The sequence below is a fragment of the Syngnathus floridae genome, chromosome 22 (assembly GCF_059516105.1).
Source record: "Syngnathus floridae isolate MCC-2025c chromosome 22, RoL_Sflo_1.0, whole genome shotgun sequence".
In the NCBI taxonomy this organism is placed as follows: Eukaryota; Metazoa; Chordata; class Actinopteri; order Syngnathiformes; family Syngnathidae; genus Syngnathus; species Syngnathus floridae.
In genome coordinates, this window is record NC_142434.1 from 9765313 (window position 1) to 9774429 (window position 9117).

The window sequence follows — 9117 nt, forward strand, 5'->3', positions numbered from 1 at the left end:
CACAAACAAAGCGGGAAAAACCGAAGACGTGCGTGTTCCGCCCACGCTGGATTTATTTGCACCTTTGAAAAGACACCGTATTGCCGCAGATGTGGCAAAGAGTACTTTTGGGCATCTGAGACGGAAGGATGTCCAAAGCATCACGTCACCTGCTCTGGTAGGCATGGTGGTGGGACGTTGAGGTCAACCGCTTTGGGGTTGGCTGAATCTTTGATCGCAGGATGCCACACACTTGAAGACAGAAGCAGAAAAGCAGAGCTAAATGCAAAATGTACTCACCGGTGACTCCAATTTTTTTCCCCCCTGAAGAAACAGCTGGACGGGTGGCCCCGGCTGGCCAGTGGGACTCTTGTTATTCTGACCCTTTTTAATGCGCGTTTGGGGCAACAACCGTTTTTTGTGGCGCTCTCTTCTGGTTCAAAAGTGCCCTGCATGTGAATTTGCTTTTCCTGCCTTCTGATTGGATGAGCGCCGGTGTGACGCGGTGCCTCTGTCACCGTGGCGGGGGGTATACGTTGGCATCGGAGCGTCTGCCAACGTCTGAGACCGGCTGGCAGTGTATCGGAGGTGTCGAGTGCGGTGCCGCTGGAGCTCACTCACCAGCTGGTGTTAGGGCCACAGAATGAAGGCCAAGGAGAAGAATAGAAAGAGAAACAGAAACTTCTCCTCCAATTGTTTGATTTGTCTCTTCTGAGCTTCGATGAATTCTTTCAGCTCTTTGTTCCTCTAGGACGGACAAATGGAAAGTGGCATTCAAAAGCCAGTAAGCGTGCAAGTAAGTGCCGGGCTGGCTTTGGGCCCTTACCTGTTGCGCGCTGTGCAGCAGATCCATTCTCTCTTGGAGGATGCAAGCGTCGCGCTCCCTCAACTCGCACATCAGGGCTCGCTTCCATTGGTCCACGGCGCTCCTAAGCTCTTCTCTCTGATCCGCCGTCAGCACGTCATTCACGCCAGCGTGGCTGGCTTTTTCGCCGTCCGTGGCGGGGCAGTCCCGCTGCGGTAGCGCCTCGTACAACATGGCCTCCAGCTCCAGGATCCTCTGGGCCGCAATCCTCGTCCATCAGTGGTCCGGCGGGAGATTTGAGGGCGGCTTACCTTATGAGCCTGGTCCATGGAACACTTCCTGAAGTCCAACTCTTCATCCAGGTAGCCCTTCTGCTTGCAGAACATATCCTAGCACAGCTCAAGGTCAGAATTGTTGGGGCACATTGCCGGAGTTCCCCTTGGCTGATGTCGCGTGTCTGTCTACCTTCTCACTTTCAATGTCCAACATCTTCTGTTGAAGTGCTGACTTGGTCACTTTGATGTATTCTAACCACTGAGGAAAGGCTGCTGTCACATAAGCAGAATGCGAGAGCGTGCGTGGACGTGCGCGTTACCTTCTCGGCTAGGGTGAGAAGGGTCCTGGCGTGAATCACGACCACCTGCTCCTCGTTGGTGAGATTCTGCAAGAGCCCAAAGGCACAGCGTCAACAAGCTTCTTTCAGCGCAAAGCCTTCCAAAAGTCACATTTGAGCCGCCGAGTCTCGTGGAGTGCGAACATAAGGAGTTCGACATACACTTACGGCGTTATAGCCCAGGATGTCCAGCTTCTTCATCAGATCACTGATGACGATGTCCGGGGGAAAGGCGCAAGGAGCAATGTAAGGTGTTCTGGGACCTCGGGTTAAGGTTAGGGTTGCGAGGGACGCCTTACGTACGCTCACGCCCTCGGCCTCGCAGTAGATCTGCAAAGGGCTGAGGCCGTCTGGGAAACGGACTTGCAGAAACTTCAAGACGGGGGAGCGCCACTCCCTCTCCTGAAAGGCAGAGGCATGCATCCGTCCGTCCGTCCGTCCGTCCGTCACATCTCTGGCCTCAACACGCTTGTGCGAGTCTTCCCACCTCCAGCTCCAGGATGCGGAACTCAAGCAGTTCGTTTTGGTCTCGGATATCCTGGATGTGCTCTTTCAGACGCGCTTCTTCCGCCTCCATCCGCCTGACCTGAAAAGACAGTCAGACCTCATCTGCGGGGCTTCCCGACAGGTGTGACGCCAAGCGACTCCGCCCAGCGCCTTTCTTTCCGTCACCTTTTCGGCCAACTGCTGATTGCTCTGACGCAGCAGCTGCTTCTCCTCCACCCACTTGACATTCTAGAAGAGACAAACGCGTGGACAGCTTTGGAATGTTGTGTCATTTTCATCCACAAATTCTTTGGTTGACTGGAAAATGACATTTGCTTTTCTCCGCATTTTCCCAGCCACGTTCGGGGGGGGGGGTTGGTCCAGTAATGCCAGACGGATGAGTGACTGAAGAATGTAGCTATTTTGTCTGAGAAAAAGGTGTGCTCATTGATGAGCTTACCTGTCCTTGTTGCTTCAGCGCTGACTCCAGATCTGCTACTCTGCTTTGATAGTGACCCATTTCTACCATCAGCTTTTCTCTGGTCTGAAAGGAGGAGGAGGGAGGCTCCTCCTCCTCCTTTCAGACCAGAGAACACCCGAGGCTGGGTGAGAACGGGGAGGCTGCGACCCGGCCGGGGGTTGCGGGAAGGGGCGCCACCTTGATCTCCTTCTCGGCGTCGTAGTCCCCTTCGCTGGTCTGGGCTAGCAGAGCGTAGGCTCGTTGCAGCGCTTGATATTCTTGCGTCAGCTGGCGGTAGCGAAGCTCCGCCTCTTCATGCACACACCAATGCAACACAGCACTAGTACCAGAATCAGTCAGACCGGCGACAAAGCACCCGCGACGCAAAGACGAGTCCGATTCCAGGCTGAAGAGGAATGTTTGGTGCCAATACGCTGGCAGAAATGGCGGGCTACCTCTTCGGGTTCCGTGTCGGGGGTTCTGTCGGTGTGAAAAGACAAGGACGATCCGTCCGAGTCCACCAACACGTCTTCGTCGTAGCCGTAAAATGTTTCGATGACCTGCGGGCGCGGAAGCAAACATCTCTCTGAACAAACTGAAGCGACACCTCACGATGAATCGACGAGAGGAACGATAGCGAGAAAAAGGCCATTTCATCTTGCGCAACACCAAGCAGCCGCAAACAAACAGACTCACCTTGCAGGACCTCACGCTTTGTTCCTCCTCAGAGATTCTCGACGTCGGTATCGTAGCAGCAAATCTCTCTCCTGTCGACACAAATAATCCGCCTTTGAGATTCTTTGGATGCAAAGGGAACGAACGGCTCCGGCGCAGAAACAAACGCGACTCACAATGACATTTCTGACATGAGCTCCTGTCTCCAGAGCCTGAAAAACACGTCACCGGCGATGATTGGAGGGACGCTCGTCTTTTCCAAAAGTGACAACTACAGGGTGTGTCAGGGTTTTCCAGATTATCTTTATCGTATCATTGTGTTGCTTTGACTTTGACTGCGACCTGTAATAAATAATATTATTTATCCCTTATTTATCCCTATCGCTTATCCCTTCCTACACAAAGTTGTAAAACACCCCTTGCTATGTTTTGACTAGAGGTCAAGGGCTTCCTCTATTCAATCCACTCTTACACCCACCCTGTTTCTCTTAATTAAAATGCTCGTGCAGGAGCCGAGAGTCAGACTTCATTCGTACAACGGATGGACTCTCCACCTGCAGGTGTCCAAAAGAACTTACTTGTCTCCCGTGTGGTTCTTGCAAAATAAGTTGGAGCGAGCGCAACTCTAACAGGGTGCATTTTGCCACTAGCTGCCTACGGACAATGACGTCGCGCTCGCGGCTCATGGTTGACGGGCTGAGCAGCCGGGCAAGTCCGTCGTTTTCAGCGCACAGCGAGTGGCAAAGGCGCTGACAAAACGGGAGCTTTGAGCTGCTGAAAACGGCAAAACAAGTCTAAAGCGTGTTCAAACGCGTGCGCACAATGCTCCTGCTTGAAAGGTCGGAATTTAAGGGGCCAATTTTTTGGATGGCGGCCGCCGGCCAAGCTTTGGACGGAAAAGGTTTCCTGGCGACAGCGAGCGAGCGCGGCGCTGCCGTACGTGCACCGAGTCGCCTGCCTGAAGACCTTGGACAAGTCGTCGATGATGTGCCGCTGCTCCACAACTTGAAGGAACTCCATTTCACCGTCCTGCTGGCCGCAACCGCGGTCCAGGTCATTGAGCGAACTAGGCCTTCTCTGTGGAACACAAATGCAGTGGACTCTGTTGGCACGCCGCCGTTGTCCGCGTCGACTTACCAAGCTTGCCATCTCCTCGTTCTCCTGGGTGACAAAGCGCACTTTGTTTTCAAGGCGACACAGCACCAGCGAGAGTTCTTCATTCTTCCTGCTCAGGCGTTTGTTTTTGTACAGGAGTGGCAGAAACTGGCTTTCTGTTTCTCTCAGTCGCTTTAGCTGCAAGCATGAAGTGCGGGATGTGAAAGACGCACAACACGCGGGCCAGAACGTATCCATTCCTTTTGCATCGGTTTGAACGGAATCGTGCCTTTGGCTCCCAATAAAAGACATCTACCAGGCAACCGACTCGCCGCGCCGCTCAACTAATAAGCAAGCGCAATGGGTGCCTCGCTGGATGGCGCGCATCAAACGTAGCGCAAACCTTCAAGCGTGCCGTCAATAAATTACCAGTTCATTGCGCTCTTCAGAAAGCAGGGCGTTTCGATCCTCCAGTTTCCTGATGACTGCGCTGAGCTCAGCGATTTTCAGATGAAACCGTCGCGTGTCCCGATCCTCCTGAGACTGAAAACGCCCCGCAACACACACACACAAGCACTCGTTCAAAGTTCAAAACTGTTTTTGTGCTACCTTCCTCCAGCAACGAACTAAGTCATGCGTACTGCAAGTGTGTGATGAGGTGGCTTACGCAATGAAGAGGATTGCTAGTAGCGGCGTTGACCCCACTTCCAGGGTAGTTTAGGCCCGCCCTTTGGGAATCCCTCAGGGCAGCGATCTGCTGCTCGGCAGCCTGAGTCTGCAGCTGAAGGCGGTGGACGTGGCCGGCCCCAGGGCTTCATCCAAAACACTAACCGCTCTGTCTTTCAGCTTGATCTCATCCGTCTGGATGTACAAACGGGGAGCGCTCAGGCAGGCGGGCAAACTCATTTGCCAGAATTGTGACAAAAACAAAGAGAGCAACCGGCCAATTTTTTTCTTGAATCGACTAGAACACCTTTGCTGTGACAAAAGCGAAGCGAGCAACCGGACATTTTCTTCTTGTGAAATAGAATAGAATAGAATGCCTTAGGTGTCATTGCACTGCAGGTATACAACGAAATTGGGAACATAGCCACGCACCGCGCATCTGATCAGTCCTACCAGTCGGCGGATCTCCCTCTCGCAGTCTCTCTTGGTTCGGCTCAGCTCCTCCCGATGCTGGTGATGAGCCGATCGGAGCTCGGCCGCTCGGGACTGCCAGGCCTGCTGGGCCGCTGCCAGGGCTTCTTCCGCGCTCCTGGTGGAGGCGACACCGCTCGGTCTCCCGACACCGCCGCGTCTCCTCCACCTCCGCCAGCAAAGCGCCCCCCCTCCTCACCTGAGCAGACATTGCGCCACACCGGGCCGTTGAGACCGCAACGGAGCGCCGCGACGCTTACTGGGGACAAGCTACACAATACGGTCGCGGCCGCATCGAAGCCCGACGTGGCGTGCGGATAGTCAGACACGGATAGAGCGGATCACCTTGTCCATGGAGCCGTCCCTCAGGCTGAGGACCAAGGCATTCAGTCGCTGGATCTCTCCATCTTTGATTTTGATCACTCTCATCAGCTCCATTTCATGCTGCCGCAGTAATGTCTCCCTGGTAATGGCTAACTCTTTCTGCTTCTCCTCATGGAGTTTGCTTTTGAGTTCCGTCATGGCGGCGGTGGCACGGTGGTGCTCCGCCCGCAGGTCCTGACTTCTCTCTCTCTCCAGACAGCTGACCTGACATGACTTAGACTTAGACTTAGACAAACTTTATTGTCATCTTGTCTGCACATGGTGCATACAAAACGAAATTCCGTTGCATACGTCTTACAACAAAGTAGTGATATTGCAGTTGAATAGAAGTAACATATCCTATGACAATATATATATATACATATACTATATATATATATATATATATATTAAAAATAAGTATAAAGTGCAGCAGTGATAATTATGCAATAGTGCAAGTAGGCAAAACAGTATTCAAGAGTGTGCAGAGGAATGCTAAACCATGTATTAAACTTCTATTTAAAGGGTTTATACAAGTTCAGTAAAGTTGGTAGTGCGAGATAGTGCAAGATAGAGGTCCGTAGTGTCATAAAGTACAGTTCTGTGAATGTGTGATGCAGAGTTCAGTTTAGAGCTCAACAGTTCTAGTGTTCAACAGTCTGATGACAGCAGGGAAAAAGCTGTTGCAGAACCTGGTGGACCTGCAGCGGATGCTGCAAACCTCTTCCCAGAGGGCAGCAGGGAGAACAGTCCATGGTGGGGGTGTGATGGGTCATTGATGATGTTACGGGCACGGGACATGCAGCGCTGAGATGAAATGTCCTGAATGGAGGGAAGAGGAGCCCCTATGATCCTCTCTGCTGTCCTCACCACTCTCCTCACGTTCTTCCAATCGGAGGCGGTGCAGCCTCCACACCACACAGAGAGACAGCTTGTCAGAATGCTCTCTATGGTGCTCCTGTAGAACGTCCTCATGATGGGTGGGGGCAGGTGGGCTTTCCTCATCCTCCGCAGGAAGTACAAGCGCTTCTGTGCCCTCTTGACCAGTGCCGTAGTGTTCATAGTCCAGGTGAGGTCTTCTGTGATGTGGACCCCCAGGAATTTGGTGGTGCTGACCACCTCCACAGCTGAGCTGTTGATGATCAGTGGAGCGTGGTGAGGCTGTTTTTTCCTGAAGTCGACGATGATCTCCTTCATCTTCTCCTCATTCAGGATCAGGCTGTTTTCTCTGCACCAGCCCACCAGCTGCTCCACCTCCTCTCTGTAGTCCAGGTCGTTGTTGTCTCTGATGAGCCCCACCACCGTTGTGTCGTCTGCTGACTTCACGATGTGATTGGTGGTGAACCTGAGGACGCAGTCGTGTGTCATCAGGGTGCACAGCAGGGGGCTCAGGACGCAGCCCTGAAGGGAGCCTGTGCTGAGGGTGATGACATCAGAGGTGTTCTGTCCGACCCGGACTGACTGAGGTCTGTTGGTGAGGAAGTCTAGCAGCCAGTTGCGAAGGGGGGTGTTGAAGCCCAGGTGTTCCAATTTTCCTACCAGATGCTGTGGGATGATGGTGTTAAACGCTGAGCTGAAGTCCAGGAACAGCCTCCGCACATGGGTGTTCTTCTCCTCCAGGTGAGCCAGGCTCAGGTGAAGAACGGAGGAGATGGCGTCCTGAGTGGAGCGGTTTTGCCGGTCGGCAAACTGGAACGGGTCAAATAATAGGGGGAGTCTGGAAACGATGTGACCTTTAAGCAGCCTTTCGAAGCACTTCATCATAACCGGAGTCAGTGCAACAGGCCGGTAATCATTAAATGAGGTGATTTGAGGTTTCTTCGGCACCGGAATGATGGAGGCAGTCTTAAAGCACGCCGGCACTGTGGCTTGGCCCAGCGAGGTGTTAAAAATGTCTGTGATGACCCCAGCCAGATGACTTGCACATTCCCTGAACACACGCCCAGGAATGTTGTCGGGGCCAGGGGCCTTACAGGGGTTGACTCTCCTCAGGGTCTTCAACACATCGGCGGAGTCAAGGCAGAGTACCTCCTCTTCCTGATGGGGGACAGTTTTAACTGCTGGAGTGCCGTTTAGTGCCTCGAACCTCCCAAAGAAGTTATTTAGACCATTTAGAAAGTCAGCATCAACTACACCCACCGGGGGGGGGGAGGGTGAGTTGTAGTCTGTAATCGCCCGTATGCCTTGCCACATACTCCTGATGTTTTTGACGTCGTGGAAACGATCCTGAAATTTTCGACTGCGGTCTCGCTTCGCTATCCTGATGGCACGGTTCAAGTTGGCTCTCGCTGTCCTCAGTGTCTCCTTGTCGCCAGACTTGAAGGCAGAGTTCCGCGCTCGTAGCGTTTGACGTACCTCCTCAGTCATCCAGGGTCGTTGGTTGCCCCGGGTGATGATATTCTTAGTGGTGCTGACGTCCTCGGTGCATTTGTTGATGTAGGCTGACACAGTCATGGCACACGCATGTCTAATCTACATCGGGAAAACTGGGAGGGAGGGAGGCAGGCAGGGAGGCAGGCAGGGAGGCAGGCAGGGAGGCAGGCAGTGTCTGTTGAGGTTTTCACCTTGTTCTTCTCCTGCTGAAGTTCTAACTGGACGTCCATCAGTTTGGTTCTCAGCTCGTCATTGGCGGCCTGAAGGGCGTCCGTTCGCTCCGCCTTGGCCCGCCCTGCCGGAGCTCGTTTGGACATCTCTTACTCGAGTCTCGCCCGGTCGTCAGTCAGAGATCACAACATTTGTACCTGGAGAGCACAAACGCAGCGCTGTTTTCCACTGGCTTCGAACTCAACTTCAATCGGTACCGTAACTTACAACATCATAAACATAGAACTAGCTTGACTTATTCATTGAATAAATGCATTTGGTTCTTCAAAACTGCATCACGCAACATAGCGTGACCGAGACGGCCGTTATCCACCTGCGTGAAGTTATTTGGTGAAATGAATGAGATGTTTAAGACACCATCGTTCTGTCTCTATGTAGATGAAGGGAAATAATCGATTGCTGAAGGTCCAAAGGTGTTGTGATAAACAAATAAACATATTAGTGATTAGTGACATATTTGTGATAAACATATTAGGCAGGATAATCACATATGTTAACGTGACTGCCCACACTGTATTTATTTATGGTTATTTGTTAAATCGAGTACTGTTAGACATGAAATAGGAAGTGTTTAACATAAATGGAAGACGAAAGGGGTACTCACCATTGTAGCTCCTGCTGGTCAATGATACGAGCCTCTTCTTGCAGTGGAAAACATACAGCCAACAAACACCGTGGAACCTAAAGGAATGAAATTAAACATTAACATTTAGCCTCAACCAACATTCACAGATACAACGCAACGCAAACTACACAAACGTAAATCTTTTTAAACACAATGAGTTGTACTTACCGTGTACGCTCTAGACGGTCCACTTGCAAGCAGAAAATAAAGATATTTCTGTTGATAATCGTCGTGTTTGTATCCGGTGTCTCGCTCAAGGCCATTGCGCCCACAGA

General features: G+C 52.1%; 1 long non-coding RNA gene across 2 annotated transcripts; it reads right to left on the reverse strand.

The window, feature by feature from the left end:
- Positions 1–2505: 2505 nt before the first annotated feature.
- Positions 2506–5383, reverse strand: LOC148379575 (uncharacterized). Of its 2 annotated transcripts, XR_015855394.1 has the most exons (6): positions 5233–5383; positions 4781–4974; positions 4543–4656; positions 3040–4311; positions 2799–2903; positions 2509–2654 (listed from the first exon to the last, which is right to left on the reverse strand). It is a non-coding gene; the product is annotated as an uncharacterized LOC148379575 (long non-coding RNA). The 2 variants fall into 2 exon arrangements; XR_015855393.1 differs by having other exon boundaries at positions 2506–2903.
- Between the last annotated feature and the right edge of the window lie 3734 nt (positions 5384–9117).